General features: G+C 40.9%; 1 non-coding gene across 1 annotated transcript; it reads left to right on the top strand.

Moving 5' to 3' along the window:
• Positions 1-5,851: 5,851 nt before the first annotated feature.
• On the top strand, positions 5,852-5,954 carry LOC130462154 (small nucleolar RNA R71). The gene has a single exon (XR_008922292.1). It is a non-coding gene; the product is annotated as a small nucleolar RNA R71 (small nucleolar RNA).
• Positions 5,955-27,076: the final 21,122 nt, after the last annotated feature.

Here is a 27,076-nt window from a genome sequence, read left to right as displayed (position 1 = left end):
TAGAGAGAACGACACCATCTTACCACAAACCAAGGGTTCAAGATTCATGCTACCCAAAGTTCTAACCGACTTTCTTAACATCTAATTCCTAGATTCGCCCCGAGACATTCAAAACCGTGCACACATCTACCAATTAGGGATAAAATCATTCAAACCTACAAGTTCCATTTTTATTATGCCCCAATCAAGAATAATGCCTAAAAGCTTGAAAAACTTACCTTGACAAAAGGAAATAAAATCAAAGAAAAATGAAGAAAAGAAAAAAAGGAAAAAAAAAGGAAAGAAAAGAAAACAAAAAGAAACTAAAATCAAACTAAAATCAAAGAAACTAAGGAAACTAAGCACTAAAGATATATACATGTGCACACAAATGCATGAATTCAAAGGCATGAGCATCACAATTGGCAACCACACAACAAAACTCCCTCCAAGCTTGAATTAGGCCATGTCCTCAAGGCCTAAAACAAAAATAGGAGGGGCACAACTACCCATCCAACCAATGCCCCACAAGAAATATGCCCGTCCCAAAGAATGCATGTGAGATAGAAAGATGTTACCGGAGATGCCGTGGGAGCAAGTCCCGCAAAGAACCTGTAAAAATCGAACAAACTCACCAAAAGATCAACGAGCATGGAAATGGTGGAAAGTGTGAACCCACATCAACGAAAAAATACCAAGAATATGCACAAAATCCGCAGGGTGCCTCCCGGAAGAGCTTCTTTAACGTCACTAGCTTGACGGTCCCCCCCCCCCCCCCCAATTCATGGGGGGTTCTTAAGGTCCATGATAGCAAACGAACCAAGAGAGTCTCCCATATAATAGTTCTTGAGCCTATGACCATTCACCTTGAAGGGCCCGAAATCTTCATTCCGAATCTCAATTGCACCATGCGGAAAAACCCGAACAACATCAAATGGTCCGCTCCACCGGGAATTGAGTTTTCCCGGGAATAGCTTCAAACGGGAGTTATAAAGGAGGACTTTCTCTCCCTACTTGAACTCTCTCTTTTCAATCCGGGCATCATGATATTGTTTAGAACGGGCTTTGTAAATACTTGCCGAATCATAAGCATTCATCCTTAGCTCTTCAAGCTCATGCAAGTCAAGAATGCGCCGCTCACCCGCACAAGAGAGTTCGAAATTCAATGTCTTAATGGCCCACATCGCCCAGTGCTCCAACTCAACCGGCAAATGGCAATTATTTCCATACACGAGCTTGTACAGCGTTATCCCAATAGGAGTCTTGAAAGCCGTCCTATAAGCCCATAGAGCATCATTGAGCTTGAGAGACCAATCCTTCCGGTTCTGAGCAACCGTTTTCTCAAGAATCGACTTAATCTCCCGATTGGTCACCTCAACTTGGCCACTGGTTTGGGGATGATAACCCAAACCAACTTTGTGATTCACTCCATACTCCTTCAAAATGGCCTTGAACTTCCCATGAGAAAAATGAGATCCTCCATCACTAATTACCGCTCCATGGACTCCAAAACGGGGTAAAACAATCTTCTTGAAAAGAGAAATCACCACCTTATGATCATTGGTGGGTGAGGCGATTGCTTCCGCCCACTTGGACACATAGTCAACGGCCACTAAGATGTACAAATTGCCGTAAGAAGAAGAAAAAGGGCCCATGAAGTCAATGCCCCAAACGTCAAACACTTCAAGCTCAAGAATGGAAGATTGGGACATCTCTTGCCTCTTAGACACATTCCCCTTGCGTTGACAACAATCACAAGATTTGACAAATTCCCAAGCATCTACTCTGAAGGACCTTGGAAGCGGTTTTCTCACCTCCCATGTGTCCACCACAAGGGGAGGAGTGGCACATGCGGAGAACATTAGCAAGCTCCTCATCCGGAACACATCTACTCAATAGGCCATCCGGGCACCGTCTCAATAAGGTGGGCTCATCCCAAATATAGCGCCGAGCATCATACTTCAACTTTCGGCGTTGTTGAGTAGAAAGATCTCCGGGGATCGCCCCACTAGCTAAGTAATTCACAATATCAACGAACCTAGGAAGAGGGGAACTCTCAACCATGTACAAGGTATCATCATGCAAAGCATCTTCAATCGTCACATCATCCTTAGCCTCATCCCCAAGTTCTATCCTAGAGAGATGATCGGCTACAACATTCTCGGCTCCTTTTTTATCACGAATATCGATGTCAAACTCTTGGAGGAGGAGCACCCAACGAATGAGTCTAGGTTTGGCCTCCTTCTTTGCCATGAGATATCAGATTGCCGCATGATCCGTGTACACAATAGTCTTTGACCCCACCAAATGGCAAGAAACTCCTTTTCGGTGGTAGTGTAGTTGGATTGGGCTTGGTTGAGAGTCTTGGACATGTAATATATCATATGGAGCTTCTTATCCGTTCTTTGGCCTAGGACATCCCCAACCGAATAGTCACTAGCTAGCATCACACATCAATTCAAAAGGAAGGGACCAATCCGGAGCTTGCACAATAGGAGTAGAAACTAGGGCGTGCTTGAGTGTGTTGAAGGCCTTGAGACACGCGGGATGAAATTGAAAATCACACTCCTTTTGAAGGAGATTAGTAAGTGGCCTAGCAATCAATGAGAAATCCTTAATGAACCTCCTATAAAATCCGGCATGCCCAAGAAAGGAGCGTATCCCCTTAACATTGACCGGAGGAGGGAGCTTCTCTATAACCTCAATTTTCGCCCTATCCACCTCAATACCAAGGTGTGAGACTTTATGCCCGAGAAAAATCCCTTCTTGCACCATAAAGTGACACTTCTCCCAATTAAGCACCGATTGAACCTTTTCACACCTCTTAAGAGACTTTTCAAGATTGATAAGGCACTCATCATAGGTAGCACCTCCCACCAAAAAGTCGTCCATGAAAACCTCCATTTCTTCCTCGAGCATGTCACCAAAAATACTCATCATGCATCTTTGGAACGTCCCGGGGGCATTGCAAAGCCCGAATGACATCCTCCTATAGGCAAATGTCCCATATGGACAAGTAAATGTAGTTTTCTCTTGGTCTTCCGGGTTTATGGGGATTTGAAAGAACCCGGAATAGCCATCAAGAAAGCTAAAATACTTGTGTTTGGTTAGTCGTTCGAGCATTAGATCAATAAATGGCAAGGGGAAGTGATCTTTCTTGGTGGAAAGATTGAGTTGACGATAATCAATGCACATACGCCACCCGGTCACCGTCCGGGTGGAAATAAGCTCGCCTTGTGCATTTTTTACTACCGTCATCCCACCTTTCTTGGGGACATGTACCGGGGACATCCATCTACTATTGGAAATAGGATAGATGATCCCGACCGCCAAGAGCTTGACAATTTCTTTCTTAACCACCTCACCCATTGGCGGATTAAGCTTGCGTTGTCTTTCCCGATGTGGGATGGCATTGTCCTCAAGCTCAATGTGGTTCATGCAAAGTGTCGGGCTTATGCCTTTCAAATCATCTATTGTATATCCCAAAGCACTTTGATGTCTCCTCAAAACTTGAATGAGCTTGAGGACTTGCTCATCATCTAGACTAGCATTAACAATGACGGGGTAGGTGGAATTAGGTCCAAGGAAAACATACCTCAAGCTCGAAGGTAGAGCTTTGAGCTCAACCTTGGGAGCTTCCTTACCATTACGTTGTTTAAGATCATCAAGGACGTCCTCCCGGTCAAGCAAAGTGCAATATTCTTCACCAAAGGGGTGATATTCAATTCCTCCTTGTATTGTTCCGCTTCCACACCTACATTTCCTAAACCTTCCCTATTCAAAATAGCAACCTCAAGATGATCATTAGAAAGGAGCAAGTGCTCATGCATATCATGCACAATGGGATCAAGAGAGTCAACAAAGAAGCAATTCTCACTAGGTGAGCTAGGATAGTGCATAGTGTTAGTCAAATCAAAAGCAAGACTATCCTTTCCGACCTTAAGAGTGATAAGTCCTTGTTTAACATCTATTATAGCCCCCGCCGTAGCCAAAAATGGTCTCCCGAGAATGATTGGGACATGAGCGTCCTCATCAATATCGAGCACCACAAAGTCCACGGGGATGACAAACTTGCCTACTCGCAATGGCACATCTCCAACCTTGCCGATTGGATATTTGACCGATCGGTCGGCAAGTTGAAGTGTGATATTGGTAGGTACCAACTCTCTAATCTCAAGTGTAGTAAACACCGAATACAACATCAAGCTCACACTAGCACCCAAGTCAGAAAGGGAATTCCCAATCTCAAGGGCTTTTATAGCGCATGGGATAGAAAAACTTCCCGGGTCCTTGAGCTTTGGGGGCATTTGGTTAAGGATTTGCGCTACAACTCTCGGTCAAGTTTACCGTCTCCTTTACGTCGCAATCACGCTTCCCACTCAAGATTTCCTTAAGGAATCTTGAGTAAGTTGGCATTTGCTTCAACGCATCCGTAAAGGGAATGGTGATATGCAATTTCCTAAGAATATCTAGGAATTTCGAGAATTGAACGTCTAACTTATGCCTTATGAATCTTTGGGGATAGGGAAGTTTAGGAGTGGGGAGAGGTAGAAGAGTTGCCTCTTTTGGCCTAGGAATATCAACCACATCATCGATGGGAGGCTCCTCATCTACCACATCGTTGTCGCTAGACTCAACGACTCCCCCTTGTTCCTTCCCTTTGGACTCGGAAACCATTTTAGCTCTAGGAACATCATCTAAAATCCTCCCACTCCTTGTCATAATGGCATTCATTTGCCTTGGATCTTGACCTTGGGGTGGGAGACTAGTATGCACATGATGTTCCTTAATGGTGTTAGCAAGTTGAGCTAATTGGGTTTCAATCATTTTCAAGTGAGTGTTGGATTGCTTAAATCCATCCTCAAACTAAAAAAATTTCTTGGCTTGCGCCCCCACAAACGTCTCCATAAGGGCCTCAAGGTTAGACTTGAGAGGCGGGAGCGGTGAAGGTGCGTTGCCATAACCACTAGGACTTTGTTGGAATTGGTTGCCATAGGTCCTTGGCCCATTAAATCCGGGAGGTGAAAATTGAGAAACACCATATTGACCTCCCGGGTTCAACGGATAACCCCCACTAGAGGCACCCCTAAATTTCCCATAAGGATAGTTGTAACCCCCTCCACCTTGGTGGTTAGGGTTATAACTCCCTTGATTAAATTGAGTTTGATTGCCAAGACCGTGAGATTGAACATAGGGTGCTTGGCTTTAATAGCCTTGCGCCCTATAGCCACCTCGGCCTTGACTATCATACCCACCTCCTTGGCCGAAGCCTTGGTAGGATCCATGCATGGGGGGCCCTCTAGGTGCTTGCCTAACAAAGTTTTGATTAGGGGGGTTATCGTATATAGGCCTCTAATTCATAGCATGGGCATATTCCACATCAAAATCACCTTCATAAGAAGGGCCATAATCCACATAAGACACATTATGCACTAAAGGACATGCATTAGGGAAATGACCATAGTCTTGACAGTTATCACAAAAGGATGTACCTAAAGTCATGGTGTCATAGGAACTCACCTTGCTCTTCCCCTTAGTGAGAAGAGTAGCCGAAGGCGGTTGAATTGTTGATGGCGATGGGGGTTTACTTGGAGTGCTCTCTAGCTTTTCTAATCTCGAGCTAAGCTTCTCAACAATCCGTGCTTGCTCCATAGCATATATTGACCCCTTACCATCATCACTTCTACTTTTGCAATCGTAGTTCCTTGTACCAACGTGCCAAGCTTGGTAGTTTTGCACTACATCCTCTATGATCTCTTCTATTTTATCTTCTGTTTTGTTCATTATGGGACCACCCGGCTCCGCATCTAGACTTGTCTTGGAGGTTGGGCTCAATCCCAAATAGAACGTTTGGAGAAGCAACCACTTAGGGATCCCATGGTGAGGGCATTCCCTTTGGTATTCCTTGAATCGGTCCCATGCTTCAAAAAGCGACTCATCCCGCTTTTGCTCAAATGATTGAATATTGTAACGATACTCCGCCGTCTTTCCATGAGAATAGAACTTGCTCAAGAATGCGGTTGTCACTTTATTCCAAGTTCGAAGTGAGTTTGGCTTGACCTCGTTGTCAAGCCAATCGCTAGCATGTCCTAAAAGAGAGAAGCGGAATAGCGTCAACCTCACATAATCCGAAGTCACTCCATTGTGTTTGATGGTATCACAATAATGCTCAAACTGTTTTAAGTGTTCATGCGGTGATTCGCTACTCTTTCCGCAAAACGGATGAATTTGCACCAAATTGATCAAGGCGGGCTTGATCTCAAAATTGTTTGCATTGGTGGTGGGCGCTTGAATCCCACAAGTCGCCTCAAAGGCTCCCGGTATACCTAAGTTCTTGACCGGAAGAGCCATTGTCTCAACGGTGTGATCAATTGCTTCTTGTTCCATAGCTTCACTCAAAGGCTCGAATCTATTGTAGCTTGATGAACGGGTCCAGATACGCCTCAATCTTCGCAAAGTCCTCTCTAACTCTAGGTCGAGAGGATAGAGAGACCTATGACGAGTTCGTCCCCTATCTTGCATACAAAACTCAAACAAATCGTGAGCAATGCAATGGAAAAACTAAAGCAAGGATGAAATATTTTTGTATTTTCTATGGTTAAACCAGTCTCAACAAAACTCAAAAACAACAACCGTTCCCCGGCAACGGCGCCATTTTGATAGAGGTATTTTCCGTCGTTGAAAGAACCTACCCTTATCAAAAAAAGTTTGTAAACTCCTAACTAACCGGCTATATTGACTATAGCGGCAAGCATAGGGATCGTCCCAAGAGAATGAATATGTTTGACTTTTCAATCTAATGTGTTCAAAAGCTAGTTCGAATGGAAAATGAGTTTTTGTATTAATCTGTGAAAGCAAGAAAAGTATGAAATATGAACAAGTAAAGAAATTCTAGAGATTCCGGGAATCGGCAATGGAAGTTGAATTAGGAGAAGGACAAAGGTCAACACACAATGATTATGCAATGACTTGACATATAGGGGAAAAGCAACTATTGACGTGCTCGCCACCTCTCGGATAGAGCGCGCTAAGTCCTCTAATCTAGGAAAAGCTCTCACATGATCCTAAAACTAGACAACTCACGATTGAGACCTACTTTTCACATGCATCATAGAGATTCATAATCTCTTGCCAAACCAAAATAATGCACTCCAATCAATCCTAATTAAACTAGCATTTGCAACTACTAATTCATTATTCATGGAAATCTTATCATCAAATCAAATTTAATTACAAAATCAATATGAATTTCGCTATAATTCCCCCAAATTCATTCCCAAGGGTTCAACCTAAATCTCTAGACTATGAACTACTCAATAAGCATGATTATTATCAAGATTAAACTAAAATTAATCCTAATCATGAAACTAATTGAATTAATGAAACTAATTAAATCAACAAAAATCAGAAAATTCAAATATCAAAATTGGGGGAAAAATCAAGAAAATTCAAAATATGAAATTAATTCTAGAATTCAACAATGAAATCAAAGCTTAAACGAAATTAATGAAGCAATTAAAGAATGAAAGAAAAAATTAAAGAGAAAAGTAGAATTATACCTTGAATTGTTGAAATTGCATCAAAATTGAAGAACAAAATTGAAGAACAAAACTCAAAATGAAAGAGAAAAGAAATCTGAAATTTAGAGTTTGAATCCACTAAGAATTGAAGAATTTGAAGCTACAAATCCTAATCCTAACCTCTAATCTAAGACTTAATCTAATTCTCTCTCTAGAATTCTAAGCTAATTCTAAAAATGAAAATCTAAAAATGAAATTATGTAAAAATCTACTTGTCGAAACAATGCTGCGAATTTCTTTTTATAACTTCAAACCCGCGCAGCTGTGCGATCGAATAGAGGGTATGTTCTGTCGCACAAGGTTCAGTTCGGTCGCACACATTTTCTTGTTCGGTCGCACAACAAACCAGAAGCTACTGTGAATATCCCGCCCATCTGTGCGACCGCACAACCTAGCTTGTGCGACCGAATTACGACAGAAAATGCTTTTTATACCGCTTAATAATGCTTTTTACAGCGATTCTTGAAGCGCCGTTGATGGCTCCGCTATTAAAAGTAAAAGGTACCTTTAATAGCGCTTTTGAAAAGCACTGTAATATGTCATATCAGGATAATTCAAAATATTTCTTTCATAGCACATTATAAGCGCTATTAAAGAAACGCTATCAAAGAATTACCACCAACTTTTCAATTATTTTCTAATAGTGGATGTATATGAAGCACTATTACAGTTGTTTTTTTTAATTATTTTTTATTATTTATAATATACCAGAAAAACATTTCATTTTTTGCCACAAAATAACACCATATATTGAAAAATAGTAAATATTGTTGAAATTAATTTCCAAACCTCGATTAAAACAATTTCTACAATTGTCACCCTAACAAAACCGATTACATAGATCTAAAATAAAATTATAAAATTTAAACTACACAAAATACATTAATTAATAGAATCGTATGTTTGTTGGTTCCTTCAACATAACCTAGCGATTACACAATTGTTGAACAACATGGCGCACCCATTCGGTTCTTACTTTGTGAATCCGCTCTTTGTCCTAACTTGTAAACTGACAATCTGAAAAATACTGCGAATCAATAGGGTATAAGGATTCATATATATATATAGAAGGGAAAAAACCGAAAAAACTAGTATTACCATAAACAATAAGTGTCATACTGTTAGGTTATGATTCATATGACAAAACATAAATGATGCGGAAAAACCATAAAGCCAGGAAAGCATATTATTTACACATAATCATATAGCATAGTTTAGATGCATACACTTTGTTGCGTGCCCTCCCTAGTTGCCCCCGAACCGAACAAGAACAAGTCTTGAGGACTCCAAGTGTCGTCCCTCCGTAGATAGTCCACAGCACGTCCGGATCCGCCTTAAGCTTGACCAACTAGAATCGCCCTTAAGGTAGCTTAGGAATTTCGGCTATTAGGTGCAAGTGTATGGCTGATTTTTCTTCAAAATCTTACCTTTTGAATACTTCAATTGTATCTATAAATTATGACCCTAGGCACCTATTTATAGAGGTATGGAAAAGGAACTGGAATCCTACTAGGATACGAATTAATTAAACTAGAATCCTAGTAGAACTCTTATTTAATTAATTTATCCTTTTAGGATTAGGAATTTAATCATATATCGAATCCTGATAGCTTTAGGATTCGTATATGAACACAAACACACACACGCACGCACAGCGGCCCACGAGGGGCGCCATGCGCGCGCGCGCAGCCTGCGAGCACTCGCAGCCCATTGCCACGAGGCCCACACGCTGCCGCAGCCTTGGCGCGCGCTGGGCCTGCCTTGCGGTGGGCCTGGCGCAGCCTTGGCTGGTGCGTTGTGGCGCGCTGGCTTGCTGGGCGATGGCCCGGCTTCGTGCTGGGCCTTCGTCTGGCGGGCCTCGTCCGATGCTAATTCGTACGATACGCTTCCGATTAAATTCCCGATTCCGGAATTAATTTCCGTTTCGAACAAATATTTAATATTTCCGTTTCCGGAATTATTTTCCGATTCCGATAATATTTCTGATTCTGACAATATTTCCGTTTCCGGCAATATTTCCGATTCCGGCAATATTTCCAATTCCATTAATATTTTCCGATACGTACCATGTTTCCGTTTCCGGCAACATTTACGACTTGGATAATATTTATATTTCCGATACGATCCATATTTCCGTTTCCGGTAATATCATCGTTTCCGGAGTATTCATTTCTTGCTTGTGACGATCTCAGCTCCCACTGAAACCAAGATCCGTCGATTCCGAATATCCATAGATGGAGTATTTAATGCCATTAAATACTTGATCCGTTTACGTACTGTTTGTGTGACCCTACGGGTTCAGTCAAGAGTAAGCTGTGGATTAATATCATTAATTCCACTTGAACTGAAGCGGCCTCTAGCTAGGCATTCAGCTCACTTGATCTCACTGAATTATTAACATGTTAATTAATACTGAACCGCATTTATTAGACTTAATATTATATGAATACTTGGACCAAGGGCACTATTTCCTTCAGTGTCCCACTCTTCCTTAGGGACAAGTGTGCATTTTCCTAATTCCTTTGTCGCTCGATGCTAGCCCTTGAACATAAGGTAAGAGTTGTCATCCTTATTATGTCCAGAGGTGTTTCTCGATTTCAGAGTTCAACTGATCAAATAAACAGATAATCATAGCCTATGATTCATCCGAGCACGCCCATGCATTTTACAGTTTCTAGCTCTCCGAGTGGCCCCTTGTACAACTTTTAAGCATCTAATCCCGATTTATGGGAGGACAATCCCAATCTTGCGATCTTGAGATTAGACTTCGTTTGATAGGTGATTACCTGAGCGTTGCCTTTATAGCCTCCTTTTACGGTGCGACGGTTGGTCAACGTCAAAGTAACCAGTTCTCAAACAAGTAATCTCAAATCACTCAGGTATTGAGGATTTAGTGTCTAATAATTTTAATGAAATTTACTTATGACACATTTTCATCTCTTACAGTAAAGTTTCATAGGTCTGTCCGATACTAGTCTTCCCAAAGTAAGTATCTATGCAAATGATTATGACATTGCCATGTCCACATAGTTCAAGAAACAGAACTACTAGTCATCTTGCATTCTAGTCGTCTAACGTTTTCTATGCGTCCAATTTTTATAGAAAACTCCGACCAGGGACCATTTTCAACTTTTGACATTCAAGTTCACTTGATAGACATTTCTTAGTCACAGGACTGGTCCTGACAGTCTATCTTGAATATATCGTCAAATTGAAGGGACTCATCATTTAATAAACCACAAATTAAATGGAAAAATGAATTCTATTCAGTTATTGTGAATGATTAACCAATAATGTTTTACAAAGTATTAAACTCTAAAACTTTAAAACATCAAACAAGGACATCAAAGCCATTCTCCAATATGCTTGATTCCCATAGCTGCAGTGTGCGAGTTGTGCTTCGCCTGCAGCAGAGGTTTAGTCAATGGATCTGATATGTTGTCATCAGTTCCAATCTTGCTTATCTCGACTTCTTTTCTTTCAACGAACTCTCGTAGAAGGTGAAATCTACGAACTACATGCTTGACTCTTTGGATGTGTCTAGGCTCCTTTGCCTGTGAAATAGCTCCGTTATTATCACAATACAGGGCTATTGGTCCTTTAATGGAGGGGACTACACCAAGTTCACCTATGAACTTCCTTAGCCATATAGCTTCCTTTGCTGCTTCATGTGCAGCAATGTACTCCGCTTCAGTTGTAGAATCCGCAATGGTGCTTTGCTTAGCACTTTTCCAGCTTACTGCGCCTCCGTTGAGGCAGAAGACAAACCCAGACTGTGATCTGAAATCATCTTTGTCGGTTTGGAAACTTGCGTCCGTATAGCCTTTAACAATTAATTCATCATCTCCACCATAGACCAGGAAGTCATCTTTGTGCCTTTTCAGGTACTTCAGAATGTTCTTGGCAGCAGTCCAATGTGCCTCTCCTGGGTCTGACTGGTATCTGCTCGTAGCACTGAGTGCCTACGCAACATCCGAGCGTGTACATATCATAGCATACATTATTGAACCAATCAATGATGCATATGGAATCTCATTCATTCGTCTACGCTCATCAAGTGTTTTTGGGCACTGAGTCTTGCTTAGAGTTATTCCATGAGACATGGGTAGGTAGCCTCGCTTGGAGTCTGCCATCTTGAACCTATCAAGTACCTTATTGATATAAGTGCTTTGACTAAGTCCAATCATCCTTTTAGATCTATCTCTGTAAATCTTGATGCCCAATATGTACTGTGCTTCTCCTAGATCCTTCATCGAAAAATATTTCCCAAGCCAAATCTGGACAGAGTTCAACATAGGAATGTCATTTCCGATAAGTAATATGTCATCGACATATAATACTAGGAAAGCAATTTTGCTCCCACTGACGTTCTTGTATACACAAGATTCGTCTGCGTTCTTGATGAAACCAAAGTCACTGACTGCTTCATCAAAACGTATATTCCAGCTCCTGGATGCCTGCTTCAATCCATAGATTGATTTCTTTAGCTTGCATACCTTTTTAGCATTCTTTGGATCCTCAAAACCTTCAGGCTGTGTCATAAACACAGTTTCTGTTAAAACGCCGTTTAAGAAAGCGGTTTTGACATCCATCTGCCATATTTCGTAATCGTAATATGCAGCGATTGCTAATATTATCCGAATAGATTTTAGCATTGCAACTGGTGAAAAGGTTTCATCGTAATCCACACCGTGGACTTGCCCGTAACCTTTTGCAACCAATCTAGCTTTAAAAACTTCAAGTTTCCCATCGTTGTCCTTTTTCAGCTTGAAAACCCATTTGCTTCCAATGGCTTGGTAGCCATCTGGCAAATCGACCAAATCGCATACTTGGTTTTCTGACATGGAGTCTAATTCAGATTGCATGGCTTCTTGCCATTGCTTGGAGCTAGGGCTCGTCATAGCTTGCTTGTAAGTCGCAGGTTCATCACTTTCAAGTAATAGAACATCATAGCTCTCGTTCGTCAAAATACCTAAGTACCTTTCCGGTTGAGATCTATATCTCTGCGATCTACGCGGGGTTACATCTCTAGATTGACCATGATTTTCACCAGATACTTCTAAAGATCTCTGAGTTTCATCCTGAATGTCATCTTGAGCATTCTCTAGAGTTTGTTGTTCGACTCGAATTTCTTCGAGGTCTACTTTTCTCCCACTTGTCATTTTGGAAATGTGATTCTTTTCCAAAAAGATACCATCTCGAGCAACAAACACTTTGTTCTCAGATGTATTGTAGAAGTAATACCCCTTTGTTTCCTTTGGATAGCCCACAAGGATACATTTATCAGATTTTGGATGAAGTTTGTCTGAAATTAATCGCTTGACGTATACTTCACATCCCCAAATATTAAGAAAACACACTTTTGGAGGCTTTCCAAACCATAACTCATATGGAGTCTTTTCAACAGCTTTAGACGGAGCTCTATTTATAGTGAGTGCAACTATATTTAGTGCATGTCCCCAAAATTCTATTGGAAGTTCGGCCTGACCCATCATTGACCTAACCATGTATAGCAAGGTTCTGTTCCTCCGTTCCGACACACCGTTCCATTTTGGTGTTCCAGGAGGAGTCAATTCTGATAGAATTCCACATTCTTTCAGATGGTCGTCAAATTCATAGCTCAGATATTCACCGCCTCTATCAGACCGCAGTGCTTTAATCTTCTTGCCTAATTGATTCTCTACTTCACTCTGAAATTCCTTGAATTTGTCAAAGGATTCAGACTTATGCTTCATTAGGTAGACATAACCATATCTACTGAAGTCATCAGTGAAAGTGATAAAGTAGCTGAAACCACCCCTAGCATTTGTACTCATTGGTCCACATACATCTATATGGATTAAACCCAATAGTTCAGTTTCTCTTTCTCCAACTTTAGAGAAAGGTTGCTTTGTCATTTTGCCAAGTAAACATGATTCACACTTACCATAATCCTCTAAGTCAAATGGTTCTAGAATTCCTTCCTTTTGAAGTCTTTCCATGCGTTTCAAGTTAATATGGCCTAATCGACAATGCCACAGATATGTGAGATCTAAATCATCCTTTTTGGCCTTTTTGGTATTTAAGTTATAAACTTGTTTGTTGTGATCTAATAAATAAAGTCCATTGACTAATCTAGCAGATCCATAAAACATCTCTTTAAAATAAACCAACAACTATTGTCTTTTGTTAAAAAGGAAAATCCCTTAGCATCTAAGCATGAAACAGAAATGATGTTTTTAGTAAGGATTGGAACATGGAAACACTCTTCCAGTTCCAAAAACTAGCCCAGAGGGCAACGACAAATAATAAGTTCCTACATCTAATGCAGCAATCCTTGCTCCATTTCCCACTCGTAGGTCGACTTCACCCTTGCTTAACTTTCTACTTCTTCTTAGTCCCTGAGAATTGGAACATAAGTGTGAGCCACAACCTGTATATAATACCCAAGAAGTTGAATTAACAAGTGTACAATCTATAACGAAAATACCTGAAGATGGAACGACTGTTCCGTTCTTCTGATCTTCCTTTAACTTCAAGCAATCTCTCTTCCAATGCCCCTTCTTCTTGCAGTAGAAGCATTCGGATTCAGAAGTGGGTTGACTGACCTTCCTCTTTTCAGATTTGGCGCCAGTTTGCTTAGTTGGGCTGGCCTTGTTGCCACCTTTCTTAGCATTCCTCTTCTTTCCAGATTTCTTGAACTTGCCCCCATGCACCATAAGCATATCCTGCTTATCACTTTTGAGCGTCTTTTCAGCGGTCTTCAGCATACCGTGAAGCTCAGTGAGCGTTTTGTCCAGACTATTCATACTGTAGTTTAGTTTGAACTGATCATACCCGTTATGAAGAGAATGGAGGATGGTGTCTACAGCCATTTCCTGAGAGAATTGATGATCCAGCCGACTCATATTCTCAATGAGTCCAATCATTTTGAGAACATGTGGACTTACAGGCTCGCCTTTCTTGAGCTTGGTCTCAAGAATTTGCCTATGAGTCTCGAATCTTTCGACCCGAGCCAGATCTTGGAACATGTTCTTTAACTCAGTGATGATCATGAAAGCATCTGAGTTGATGAACGTTTTCTGTAGATCTGCACTCATGGTTGCAAGCATTAGACATTTCACATCCTTGTTGGCATCAATCCAACGATTGAGGGCTGCCTGAGTGACCCCTTCGCCTGCGGCTTCGGGCATCGCCTCTTCCAGGATATACTCCTTTTCTTCCTGCATAAGAACTATTTGCAAGTTCCTTTGCCAGTCAAGGAAGTTTTTTCCGCTCAACTTCTCCTTTTCGAGAATTGATCGAATGTTGAATGAATTGTTGTTTGCCATATTTGAAACTACAATTGAAAAAGAATAAACAAATAAATAACTATTCACAGTTTCTCTTAATAAACTTAAATTCTAGCATACATGCATAATTCAATGTTCATTAAGCATTTTATTCAAGTTATGTGTTCCGGCAGGTGTGAATAAAATGATTCCAAGACCCTAAAATCCATTGAAGAATTAAGCACATTATGTATTTAGACTCAATTCTAAAATCTTTTAGGTAAGCAAAAGCCTTTTGCTAATAGTCTAGAAACTACTCTTGGTTGATAGGTACGTCTAAGAACTTATTAGGTAAACCTATCGATTTTGCCACGACATAAAAGGACTCCTTACTTATATCGTTGAGTTTCACCAAAACTAACATGTACTCACAATTATTTGTGTACCTTACCCCTTTAGTATCGATAAGTAACACCTCGCTATGGCGGAAAACTATTACTAAAATCGATGAAAAAAGGATATCCAAGTAAGTGTTATTTTGGCATGGCACCTTTTAACTCAATTTTTAAGTTTGGAACCTAAGGCTCTTACTATGTTGGTTAGATTTTAAGTGAACTAAAATCCTTAATCATGCAACATAATCAAGCTTCGATCTTATGCATATTTAAGACATATTTAAAAGCAATAAATAACTTAAAACATGCATAAGATAAATGTGATCTAGTATGGCCCGACTTCATCTTGAAGCTTCAACTTCAAAGTCCGTCTTGAAAATCTTCGTGGGAGGCGCCATTTTCTTCAAATAGGATAAGCTATAATTAAACTAATTACAACTATTTGATGGTACGCAGACCATATTTGAATTGAAAAACAATTTTGGTACTTTAGACCAATTACATTCAAATTAATGGTACGCAGACCATATTTTCTATCCTATTTGGGCCATACTAGTCACTTCATAACCTGCAAAACAGTACATATACAATATATACCATTCACCCATTCATTATCATGAATGGCCCACATAGCTGGTTAGTAACACACGTTATGCATCACGTAAATATTTGCAGCAATTAATTAAGGGCACCAATAATCTACCAATTATTCAGTCCTTATTAATTCTAATCAAGTTGTTTAACCTTAAAGGATTTGTAGACCTAATCAAGAGTTTATGACTAAAATTGCTCCCACTTAAACCAATAAATTCATATGCTTTACTAATTTTAAACATAAAAATGTATTTCTAGTCTAACCGGAAACATACAAATTTAATTAAAATTTAAAGCTCATATAAATTTATAATTGAATCCACTTATTTAATTTATTTTCAGTCGAATTAAAATTAATAATTCAAGGTTTTTAATTTTAGTAAAATAACTAGAATAAATTAAAATTTAAAATAATTATAATATTCAAAATTAAAATCCAAGAAAACAATTTAAATTATTAACTTTAAAATTAATTAAAATTACATGAACTGAAAATCTCAAATTAAAATTTAAAACTCGACAATAGTAACACGACGAGCACTTGGGCTTGCGCCCAAGCCCCGTCGAGTGCACGACCTATCGCTGGCCCATGGCACATCGTAGCAGCAGCCACGCGCAAACGCAGTAAGCCAAGCCACGCTTGCGCGCAGCCTACTCGCCCGCATGCATCGCAGCAGCCACGATGGGAGTGCTCGGTCGCTCGCGCGCAAGCAAGCCCTCGAGGCCACGCGTGTTGGTGCGCGGAGCAGCGATCCCTGGGCTACCAGCTCTCGTCTCTGCTCGTGCCATGCCTTCGCCCTTCGCCCATCGCCACAGCACACAACACACACGCACAGGCTCCCTTGCCTCGTGCGCGCGCCATGCGCTATGTTGCTCGCTGCATTCGTACCGCACGGGCGACGAGCTCCCTTGCTCGTCGTCGCGTGCCCGCACTATACAACACCCCTTAAGGGTAACACGTAGCTTCCATTGCTTTGTGCGTGCAACATTAATGAGCGTTTTCATAAAAAATTTAAAATTTTTAATTCAAAATTAATGACAAATTAATAAAACATATTAATTTCATAATTTTAGGGCGAAAAATCTAAAATTTATTAATCAATTAATTTCCGATTAACATGGATTCAAATCTAGGTCATAAAAATTAAAAATTTAACATAAATTAACAATTTTTATGGTGGATTTTAATCATGGATACATAATTAAATTATTACTTAATTATGAAAATCAAATTAATTCTAGATTATTCGAATTTCAACAAATTAATCATAATTACAAATTAGGTTGTATAATTAACATGGCTAGGCATTCAAACTTGTTAAAAATATACTGTAGGTCAATCAAAAATTCAAGATTTATCAACAAGAATCGCAAATATTTAATTTAACATCTTAAATTTACAAACTTTTACGTTAGAAAAACTAAAACCTCCGAAAAGTCATAGTTAGGCTTCGAATTTGGGAATTCTGGGTTCGGCTGAAAAAATTTAGAATGCCTTTTACATGCGGAATTGACACAAAAATCACTCGATTTGGATGAGTAACGAAGAAACTGCCGAAAAACTGCGTACATATAATTAAATAAACGCAATTTGCAATTAATTAACAATTACGAAAGTTAATCACCCCTTTTAATTCTTTGCAAATTTGTAAAATTTAACCATGTTTATGCAAATTAGATTATGAAAATAATAAGAGGCTCGTGATACCACTGTTAGGTTATGATTCATATGACAAAACATAAATCATGCGGAAAAACCATAAAGCCAGGAAAGCATATTATTTACACATAATCATATAGCATAGTTTAGATGCATACACTTTGTTGCGTGCCCTCCCTAGTTGCTCCCGAACCGAACAAGAACAAGTCTTGAGGACTCCAAGTGTCGTCCCTCCGTAGGTAGTCCACAGCACGTCCGGATCCGCCTTAAGCTTGACCAACTAGAATCGCCCTTAAGGTAGCTTAGGAATTTCGGCTATTAGGTGCAAGTGTATGGCTGATTTTTCTTCAAAATCTTACCTTTTGAATACTTCAATTGTATCTATAAATTATGACCCTAGGCACCTATTTATAGAGGTATGGAAAAGGAACTGGAATCCTACTAGGATACGAATTAATTAAACTAGAATCCTAGTAGAACTCTTATTTAATTAATTTATGCTTTTAGGATTAGGAATTTAATCATATATCGAACCCTGATAGCTTTAGGATTCGTATATGAACACAAACACACACACGCACGCACAGCATCCCACAAGGGGCGCCATGCGCGCGCGCGCAGCCTGCGAGCACTCGCAGCCCATTGCCACGAGGCCCACACGCTGCCGCAGCCTTGGCGCGCGCTGGCCCTGCCTTGCGGTGGGCCTGGCGCAGCCTTGGCTGGTGCGTTGTGACGCGCTGGCTTGCTGGGCGATGGCCCGGCTTCGTGCTAGGCCTTCGTCTGGCAGGCCTCGTCCGATGCTAATTCGTACGATACGCTTCCGGTTAAATTCCCAATTCCGGAATTTATTTCCGATACGAACAATATTTAATATTTCCGATTCCGGAATTAATTTCCGTTTCGAACAAATATTTAATATTTCCGTTTCCGGAATTATTTTCCAATTCCGATAATATTTCCGATTCTGACAATATTTCCGTTTCCGACAATATTTCCGATTCCGGCAATATTTCCATTTCCATTAATATTCTCCGATACGTACCAAGTTTCCGTTTCCGGCAACATTTACGACTTGGATAATATTTATATTTCCGATACGATCCATATTTCTGTTTCCGGTAATATCATCGTTTCCGGAGTATTCATTTCTTGCTTGTGACGATCTCAGCTCCCACTGAAACCAAGATCCGTCGATTCCGAATATCCATAGATGGAGTATTTAATGCCATTAATTACTTGATCCGTTTACGTACTATTTGTGTGACCCTACGGGTTCAGTCAAGAGTAAGTTGTGGATTAATATAATTAATTCCACTTGAGCTGAAGCGGCCTCTAGCTAGGCATTCAGCTCACTTGATCTCACTGAATTATTAACTTGTATAATTAATTAATACTGAACCGCATTTATTAGACTTAATATTATATGCATACTTGGACCAAGGGCACTATTTCCTTCACATACTGTAGACACCTAATTTGTGTTTCCCCTTTGGGATGATGACGATACCATTATCCTTATTAGGTGATTGGAATAACTCCAGACGGAAATCCCAATTGCTAAGAATGCTTCCAAAATTCAAGATCCAAAATCCAACCCCCGAGATCGTTCCCCTTTCGGTTCTCGGTACAAAATACAACTTTCCAAATCCAATTTCAAAATCCAAGTACAAACTCATCTAGTAGACCATCCCATTGGTTTTACTAGGCCTTTTCCACTCAAAATCATATAAGGCAAGTCAAATTCGGGCGCCGACCCACAAAATCGAGCATGCCGGGCCCCGTCCCGTAAAACCGGAATTCAAAACCCGAGAAAGGCTTGTTTTTAGACGCTAAATGATGCCTTTACCTCCAAGAAAATACAAAACGCCAAACCTAGTACTATTTGTACAGCAGGTACAACACTACAAGACGAAACAAGGACGGATTACCCGTCCTTGCTTTGGCGGCATTCAAGCCACGTCACCAGCGCCCTGCGTTGATGTGTGCGGGCTCTGTGCACCCATTCCTGCTATAAATACCCCTAATTTTCAGCATAAAGAAAAGGGGGAACAACAATACAACGTCGTAATTTCGACATTACGCCTCAAAATACAACTCAAAAAGTCCTCAAAAACACATAAAAAATTCCTAAATTCAAAAGCAATTGGGAGCTCTTGCCTAAACCAAACTAGGTAAATCCGAATCCCATTCTAATCAACTATGTTGCTTTGATTTCTAAATGATTAGCAAGTTGGTGTTTTTAATCATTAAAAAAAACCACTTGCAACAATCATACATGTTTTCCAAAAATACAAACCTTTTTCAAAATACAAAATACAAATTTTCAAGATTCAAGGATGTCCAAGTTGTTTACAATCACCTCTTGGACTAGAATCACCTTCAAACATGGGTAATCAAAGATGACACCTTTTAACATTTAAAGGTTTAGTCTTTTGAGATTCAAAACTCCATTTTCAAAATACAAGTTCAAGTTTTCAATTTTCAAGATCCTACCATGTTTAGGGTTGTTCATAGTTATTTCCCTAAACTAGGATCATTTCAAGTTCAAATTTCAATTATTTCAAGTTCAAAACTTCAATGTTCAAGCTTTCAAGTTCAAGTTTAACATGCAAAATCTAGGATATTTGGGTTGAGCAACCTCTCCCAAGTTGAGATTTTTGGCTTTGAATTCGTGTCTGGCGCACTTATTTTTAAGGAGCTGCTTGGCGTTCGAATCTCATGTGCCCAAGTCCAAATTTTAATTATGCACCTTTCAATATTGCAATTTCAATATCGCACCTTTCAATACCGCAATTTCAATATCGCACCTTTCAATACCGCAATTTCAGTATCGCACTTTCAATACCGCAATTTCAATACCGCAATTTCAATTCCGCACTTTCAATTCCGCATCTTTACTTGCCTAGTCCATTTCTAGGCAATGTGGACCTACTCCCTAGTCCTTTTCTAGGGGGTCTTGTATTTACTAATTCCGCACTTTATTTAGTATTGTGATGTTGCTTTATTTGCTTTATTGCTTTCATCACCAACATGCTAAATACAACAAAATACAAAAGTTACATCACGCTTAACAAAGATATTTTTGGACAACCGGCCTTAGGTTCCTTAAATCAATCTTTAAAGCAAAGTGACCACCATACAATTAGAGATTCAATTTGCTCTAAATTCAAACCGACATAGTCTAATCTAGGGCATATTTTCGAAAAAATGTTGTGCCAACGTACTTGAATATTTCTAAAGCTCGCGGAATAAGCATTTTTGTTCTTGTGCCCGGATCTCACCCATCCGTTTCAAGGATTCAAGGCTTTATCCAAAATAGAGTCACTTGCGGTCTTTCCAAACGAGACTTTAAACAATGTTTGGTGGCGACTCCTTCGAGGTACAAAAATTCTACGGTTTTCTAAAGAACCGCCCCTCTTGTAGAACGGGAAACAAGTTTTGACACAAAAAACCCCCCTAAAATTCTGGCGACTCCACTTGGGACTCTACTAATTTCAATTCGAAAATGCGGGCAGATTTCCAGCAACAAGCCACTGATCTGCTTAAGTACTGGATGCCAGCACTGGCGCCAGGCGCAGCCCCTACGCCCAACGCCACTGCCTGCATCTAGGACAGTGGCTCACAGTGGCTTGTTGCCCACTTTTGCTCAACTTTTCGTGTTAGGAGTTAGTTTATTTTTGAATCTGGAAGGACGCTCCTAAACCTCGTGAACAAGTGCCGAAAAACGAGCTTTACAAATACAAATTCAAGTACGATTTCAATTTCAATTTCTAGGAATGTTATGCATTTTTCGAAAACCATATTGTGCAAAATGAATTTCTACCTTTGCCCAAACGAATGTGTTCTACATTCGGGCTAGCCCCGGGGGCAACGAAATGGTGACCGTCCATATGGTTCCCGACCAAAGTGTGTGACCATTTCCGCACCTACCGAAGCTTGGCATTTACTTGTCATTCCCGATGTCAAGTATGGAGGCCGTCTGCCGACACACACTTCCCTTAGGCAGATGTGACAGCTTGTCAGCCGAGTACCTTTTGACACCCAAAGCCGACCACTTGCATCATACAAAACTTAGACCGACCTTAGGTTGAGAACTTTGCATGTCGCATTCATATTCATGATTAGTGTGACAAAGTGCTACTTGTGCATTGTGTGGGCGTCTTTGCACGCGTGAATGGCTAACCTCGAGTTCTAGCTTGCCAAAACCAATTAGCCTCCAACTAGGAAACCAAACCCCTAGGAGCATCATTCAAACCTCTTGCATCTAAATCGCCGATTTTAGGGTCTTTAGGAGTGTTACTCCATTTGATTCAAAACCCTTAAACACGCCTCATGCACAAATGCCAAATTTAAAATTCAATCCAACGGCGTCATAATGCCGGATTTTCGAGTCCAAATTCCAAGTTCCAAATTCAAAATTCAATCCAACGGCGTCATAATGCCGGATTTTCGAGTCCAAATTCCAAGTTCCAAATTCAAAATTCAATCCAACGGCGACATAATGCCAGATTTTCAAATCCAAATTCCAAGTTCCAAGTTCAAAATTCAAATCCAACGGCGTCATAATGCCGGATTTTCAAATCCAAACCTCAAGTTTCAAGTCCAAGTTCAAATCCAACGGCGTCATAATGCCGGATTTTCTAGTCCAAATTTCGAGTTTCAAATTCAATCCAAATTTTCAAATCCAAACCTCAATTTTCAAAATTCAAATCCAACGGCGTCATAATGCCGGATTTTCTGGTCCAAATGTCGAGTTTCAAGTTCAAATCCGCATTTTTCTAGAACCTCAATTTTCAAATCTAAATCCAACGGCGCCATAATGCTGGGCTTTCTAAATTCAAATTTCGAATTTCAAGTTTCAAGTCAAACCTCAAATCCAACGGCGCCATAATGCCGGATTTTCTAGTTCAAATTTCGAGTTTCAAATTTCAAGTTCAAATCCAACGGCGTCATGCCGGATTTCCTATTTCAAACATTCAAGTCTTCAAACCTCAAACTCAAGTTACCAATTCCAATCTCAAAGTCTCAAGTTCAAATATTCAAGCCCATACCGGCATAATGCCAACTTTCCAACTCGACCTTTCAGAATTTCAAACTTCAAGGGTCAAATTCCAAATTCATGCCGTCGTAATGCCGACTTTTCTATTCTATATTTCAAACCTCAAAGTCCTATACTTCAAGGTTCCAAGTCCACGGCGGCATAATGCCGGACTTTGAAGTTTCTAAATTCAATGTTTCAAATCCACGGCGGCATAATGCCAGATTTTCCAAATACAAAGGCTCATGTTCCACATACAAAAGTGCGTCCTTTCCATTTCAAAGTTCAAACTTCAAGCCAAATTCAAATTCCAAATTCATCTTCCAACGGGTTGAAACTCCCCAGAAATAATACAAGTTCGAGATTCCACTCAACGGTTTGAAACTCCCCAGAAATAATACAAGTTCGAGATTCCACTCAACGGGTTGAAACTCCCCAGAAATAATACAAGTTCGAGATTCCACTCAACGGGTTGAAAATCCCCTGAAATAATACAAGTTCAAATTCTATCCACGGGTTGAAACTCCCCTAAAAATAATACAAATTCCAATTCTCGAGAGGGTTGAAATTCCCTTCAAATATTCCAGATCCAATGGGTTGAAATCCCCCTAAAATATTGACGAGTTGAAATTCCCTTGAAATAATATAAAATTCAAATTCCTAGTACAAGTCCAATTTCCAAATTCTTGAGAGGGTTGAAATTCCCTTCAAATAAGTCCAATTTCCAATAGGTCGAAATATTCTTTTTCAATATTCCAAGTTCTAGTACAAAGAGTTAACTTTCACAAAAGAATGAACGCTCCTCTCAAACAGTTCCAACGGGTTGCAAATCCTGAATACAAGTACAAAATCCGAAATCCCGAATCTTCGGAGTGGCACTTAGGGTCAAGTCTAGGTCTCATTCATTGCATGCATATCATATCATGTGTCGGGAAGTCCAAGTTCTAAAATCGTCTGGTATGTTCTAACTAGGAGTCCAAAGATCATGTGGGTTCGCCGAAGAGGAGAGAGGCTGAAAAGAAATCCATCAGCCTTAGCTTCCCTCATAGCCGGCATCGAACGAGCAGCCAGGTCATCTCCTACAAATCAAACTCCCAGTCCCATTCAAGAAACAATCCAAATTTCTGCCTCTGATCAACTCGCTCAACTCCTAACGGCTTTCGCCAGCCTCAGTGCAAATGTGGAGAGCATAAGCAACCGATTTGGTGCCGTGGAACAGGGCGCGCCCACTGATGACTTAACCAAGAAGATCGAGAGTCTTGTCAGTAAGGTTACCAGTCAAGAGAACTACTTTGACACCTCAATGGAGGACAACCTCAAGGGGAGGGCGAATCTTCCAGACAAATTTTCCGCCAATGAAATTCCAAAGTTCAAATCAACTGACAATCCCAAGTACCATCTCAAGAATTTCAGAGCTACAATGGCCATCAAGGGGGTCTAACTCGAGCTATACCCAGTGGTATTCCCTATGTCTCTAGAACCTGTCTGCCAGAAGTGGTACTATTCACTCAAGGAACATCAAACAAATACATGGGAGGCAGTTGCTCGAGCATTCATGGAGCAATAACAACCCAACATTCAACTTCAAACCACTCTAAGGGAACTGGAAGTTCTCAGGCAAGGGCCTCAGGAAGGCTTCACTACTTACCTCAACCGGTGGAGAGAAATGGCATCCCAAATGGTGACCCGACCCTCCGAGAGAGAATTAGTCAAGATTTTCATTGCCGTTCTTCTTCCAAAGTACAATGCTCACATGAAGTACCTAGGCCTGGAAAGCTTCAAGAGAACCTACGACATCGGGGTCAACATAGAGGATGACCTGATGAAAGCACCCGCAGCCCCAGCTCCCCAAAATGACAAGTGGAAGGGAAAGAGACCTGAGACAACACACAAAGTCCATGAGGTTAACGCCCTAGAGGCTCCTCAAGGTCCAAAGTCAAATAACTTCAAAAGCAATGCTAATCAGCGCAACTATCAAGGCAGACCACAAAGAGTCTTCACAAACCTCGGGATGTCTTACAGTGAGGCATTCGATCGGCTGGTCGAAAAATAAGTCATAGCACCAATCGGTCCAACACCCGATCCTCCAGTTGACAAAAGATCTAAGAGTTGGGATCCGGCAGATCATTGCAAGTACCATCAAGGGAAGGGTCATGACATCGAGGACTGCTACAAGCTCAAGCACTTGATCCAGAACATGGTCGACAACATGACTTTACCCTTACCACCCGCGGCTAAGAAAACCCCCTCTGTTCAAGCCATCTCCTATGACTGGGAAGATGAAGAAGAGGAGTTTCCATGCAATCTGATCTCCACGATATACAAGCTAGGTTACGAGCTGATGGTTCCAAGCTGTTGTCATCTACTTCCGAGTGCTCAAAACTGGGTCATCTCCGAACCTAGGGTAACCACTGACGTCCAAGAGAACATTTGTCCACTCGCCACCTTGAAGGCTTTAGGGTTCTCCGAGTGCGATCTCATGCTGAGTGCCCAACAAACTGTCAAACTCCAGGGTGTCACATACAAAGTCTTGGGAGTCCTTGAGCTGGTTTTCTCCTTTGACACCTATTATGACAATGCTGAGTTCCTGGTAATCGATGTGCCTACTAACTTCGACCTACTATTCGGAGAGCCTTGGTTCGAGGAAATACTAGATGGCCCCGCCTGCCTCACCCTCAAAGGTTCAAGCTTCCGAGACGCTCTCATCAAGCAAAATCCAGCTGTACGCCAGGAAAAGGATGAGTGCATTCATGAATACTACCACAGATGGGCAATCTCCGCTCGTACAATTCAGCCCGAACTGCCAGAGGGCAAAATGGTGAGAATGTTTATCTTAGGGCTCAACACTTCATGCAAGGGCAGCTTCGCCGCATTTCCTTACAGCACATGGAATCAAGTCTGGGACCAAGTCCTGAAAGTCTGTGCATGCAACCCCGTCTTCGATGATTATGACGATTATGGCGCAGATGTCTGGGAATACCCTGAGAACTATCTTTACGATTAGTATCTTTGTCCAGGTCTAGAGTCTGTCTTTCAATTTCCGAGTCCAGCAATGAGTCTAAGTGTCTAGAACTAGAGTCTTTCATCAATCAAGAACCTCTAAAGGTCGAGCTTCAAGTCAAAACAGTCGATGTAATGATTGCTGATTTCTATAACACTTCAATTTCTACTTACTCTTCGAGTCCTAATTCAAAACACAATCCTAATCCAAACAACTTTGCTTTACAAGAAACTGACTTTGAATTTCTAAAAGCTATCGAAAATCATGAAAACAGGACTCCCATAAGTGAGGAAACAGAAAAAATCAACCTTTCTAACAACAGTGACTCAAAACTAGTTCAGATTGGTTTAACTCTTTCTCAAGCAGAGCGGAACGATCTTATCAAGCTACTTTCAGAGTATGTAGACGTCTTCGCATGGTCCTATCATGATATGCCAGAGTTTGATCCAAGCATCGGTCAGCACACAATTCCCCTTATTCCAGGTTCCAAACCCATCAAGCAGAAACTCCGTCGCATGAAACCGGATGTTTCCCTCAAAATTCAAGAAGAGGTCTCCAAGCAGCTAGAGGCCGAGTTTATTCGAGAAGCAAAATATCAAGAATGGATCGCAAATGTCGTCCCAGTTCCAAAGAAAGATGGCAAAGTGCGAATGTGTGTGGACTACAGGGATCTTAACAGGGCCAGCCCTAAAGACGATTTTCCATTGCCTCACATCGACATCTTGGTCTACAACACCGCAAATCACGCCTTACTCTCTTTTATGGACGGGTATGCAGGCTACAATCAGATTCCCATGGCAGAGGAAGACATGGAGAAGACAACCTTCATCACTCAGTGGGGTACATATTGCTATACAGTTATGCCGTTCGGACTAAAGAACGCAGGAGCAACTTATCAAAGAACAGCCACAACCATCATGAGCGATATGATTCATAGGGAAATCGAGGTATATGTCGACGACATGATTGTCAAATCCAAAGAACGGCACGAGCATACCTCGGTACTTCAAAAGTTTTTCAACAGGCTCAGACAATATAACATGAGGCTCAATCCTCAAAAGTGCGCATTCGGGGTAACGTCAGGCAAGTTACTCGGATATGTTATCAGCTCTTGAGGCATAGAGGATGACCCTTCAAAAATCAAAGCAATTCTCGAGATGCAACCACCAACGAATGAAAAGGAAATTCGGGGTTTTCTCGGCAGACTACAATATATCAGCAGGTTCATTTCAAGACTCACAATGATCTGTGAACCAGTATTTCGAAAGCTCCAAAAAAGCGAGCCCAAGGTGTGGGATGACGACTGTCAGCATGTATTCGAAACAATCAAGAGCTACCTTTCCAACCCACCAGTACTAAAGCCAGCCATGCCAGGGATTCCACTCAGGCTCTACCTCACAACAACTGATTCAGCAGTGGGGGCTATGCTTGCCCAGGAAATTGAAGGCAAGGAGAACGCCGTATACTACATAAGCAAAAAGCTGATCGAGTACGAGACCAAATACACTCAGCATCGCCTTGGTTTGGGCCACAAAGAAACTACGGCACTACATGCTCTCCCAATCAATACATGTGATCA

Source organism: Spinacia oleracea, chromosome 5, assembly GCF_020520425.1.
Source record: "Spinacia oleracea cultivar Varoflay chromosome 5, BTI_SOV_V1, whole genome shotgun sequence".
Taxonomy (NCBI): domain Eukaryota; kingdom Viridiplantae; phylum Streptophyta; class Magnoliopsida; order Caryophyllales; family Amaranthaceae; genus Spinacia; species Spinacia oleracea.
The sequence above is the reverse complement of the archived record's forward strand: the minus strand, read 5'-3'. Positions and strand labels throughout refer to the sequence as shown.